A 2,499-nucleotide genomic window follows, 5' to 3' on the forward strand; every position below is an offset into this window, starting at 1 on the left:
AAATCACCCCCTAGGGGGGGTGGCCATGCCGCAATCCCTTCTCCTCCATTCTCCTCTCGGGATCTTGGGCACACACGCACACGCGCCCAGCATGATTGTAAGCCACTGGGTCCGGGACTCGAACTGCGGTCGACTATGTGGGAGTCCAGCGACATAGCCATTACGCTAACTGCTGGTCCCTGAAGGGGCTTCTTTATGAAAGACTTTGCTCACTCAGTCTGCTGTTGCATTGGCTTTTTTTTTTTTTCCCCTCAATTTTATTCTTTTTTGGATTTCTTTTCCTTTTGGTCCCTCTCTAGTGTTTTCAAGTAGTTGTGCTTTCTTTTTTAATATTTTGTACACGTTTTGTAATTACTATCTGTTAAGAGTTGGCAGAATTATTTCTTTTCTTCTTTCTATTTTTTTTTAAGAGTTTTTTGCCTTAGGGCACACGTATTAGCAGAAGAGTGCAAGAGACCAAGACAGTGAGAGGGAAAGTGAGAAATCGCATCCCCTCCCTGGGGCGAATGGCCATGCTACAATCCCTTCTTCTCCATTCTCTTCCCAGGATCTTGGGCATGCATGTATGTGTCTAGCATAATTTTCAAGCCATGGCGTCCTGGACTCAAACCAGGGTCAATCATGTGGGAGTCCAGCATCGTAACTCCTACTTTATCTGCTGGCTCCTACATAGTCATTTCTAAAAGCACAGTTGCCCTTATGCATTCATATAGATAGATAGACATAGATGATATAGATATAGCTATACTCACTGACTTTGGAACATAAAAGACACGATGGTCCAGTCTGTTTTCCTCTGAGATATGTTGAGTTTAATTCAGCTAATTCCAGTCTGTTTCCTAATCCTTTTTGGCATTAGAAATTGGAATTAGAGGGACCAGCAGTTCACGTAATAGCTATGTCGCTGGGCTCCCACGTAGTCTACAGCGGTTCAAGTCCCAGACCCGGTGGCTTAAACTCACGCCAGGTACGTGTGCGTGAGTGCCCAAGATCCCGAGAGGAGAATGGAGGAAAAAGGACTGTGGCATGACCATCCCCCCTTGGGTGTGATTTCTTGCTTTCTGTCTCTCTGTCTATCTGACGAGCGCATGCACCCTATAGCAAATATCTCTCCAATAAAATAAAATAAAATAAATTGGAATTAGTGATGCAGCTGTGTTATTAAACTTGCGATACATCACTGTTCTCATCAATTTAGTATGTGGTATGTCCTGTATCCGAGGACAATGTATTACATGGAGTTTTAGAAATAGAGATAGGATACGAGTTTGCGCCATCTATTCCATGCATTGATCTTGTATTGCAGTATCTCTAGAAATTGTGTATCTCTCTTTGGGTTCAAAAACAAACTTTAGGAGCCAGCAAGTGATGTGGTGGTAGAGGCACTGGACTCCCACACGGTTAAAAACAATTCAAGTCCCAGATTTGGCAGCTTGCTTCCTCACTTTTCCTCTTTCTGGTGAGTACATGTGCCCTATAGCAAATTTAATAATAATAATAATTAAATAGATAATTCTTAAAGAATACTATCAGGTCTGCAGGTGGAATGGTGGTTAAGATGTGGATTCCGGCAACCAGCAGTTAGCGTAATGGCTATGTCGCTGGACTCCCACGTAGTCGACCACGGTTCGGGTCCCGGACCCGGTGGCTTAAAACTCACGCCGGACGCGTGTGCATGCGTGCCCAAGATCCTGAGAGGAGAATGGAGGAGAAGGGATTGTGGCGTGACCATCCCCCCTGGGGGGTGATTTCTCGCTTTCTGTCTCTATGTCTCTCTCTGTCTGTCTGGCGAGCACACACGCCCTACAGTGAAAATCTCTCCCAAAAAAAAAAAAAGATGTGGATTCCCACATGGCCAACTGTGGTTCAAGTCCTAGACTGGCAGTTTGAAAATCACACGTAGCACATCTGCATGTGAGTCCGAAATCCTATGATGATAATGGAGGAGGAGTGGTGGAGTGGCTATTCCCCTGGGGGATGATTTCTTACTTTTCCTCTCTCTGTCTCTGTTTCTTTCCAGTGAGTTCACACACCTTATGTCAAAAAACTAAAAAGGGTTAACACTAAAAATTGACAAGAACTATAACACATTACCTGAAAAACTCGCTGATACAGAGACTTACTAAACTCATGGCTTTGTGCTTCCTTAGGACTATTTGTCAACCAGTTGTTATTATATAGCTGTTCCAATCTCAAGTCGTGATGCATTTCTCTCTGCTTTTCTATGCAAAAAAAGTCATGATTTCTCCAAAGGCCCAACCTTTCCCTGCTCCAGCATTTTCATCCTCACAGAGACAATTTTCTTATAAATACTCTGACTTATTTCCCTACCCTTTATTTCTGCCCATGTGTAGCCCATGAAGAGCCTCATCTCTTCAAGCCTCTCTATATCTTTATCCTTCCACATTTGCCCTGTCCATGTGACTTTCTTTGGGCAATGGGATAATAGTAATTGTTATGATGTTCAAGGTCTCAAAAAAAAAAAGAAAAAAAAAAAAA

At 43.2% G+C, this 2,499-nt stretch overlaps 1 non-coding gene across 1 annotated transcript; it reads left to right on the forward strand.

Annotated features, from left to right (window-relative positions):
• Positions 1-1,149: 1,149 nt before the first annotated feature.
• Positions 1,150-1,331, forward strand: LOC114009715 (U2 spliceosomal RNA). The gene has a single exon (XR_003551097.1). It is a non-coding gene; the product is annotated as a U2 spliceosomal RNA (small nuclear RNA).
• Positions 1,332-2,499: the final 1,168 nt, after the last annotated feature.

This window comes from Tupaia chinensis, unplaced genomic scaffold (assembly GCF_000334495.1).
Source record: "Tupaia chinensis unplaced genomic scaffold, TupChi_1.0 Scaffold000606_1, whole genome shotgun sequence".
Classification (NCBI taxonomy): domain Eukaryota; kingdom Metazoa; phylum Chordata; class Mammalia; order Scandentia; family Tupaiidae; genus Tupaia; species Tupaia belangeri.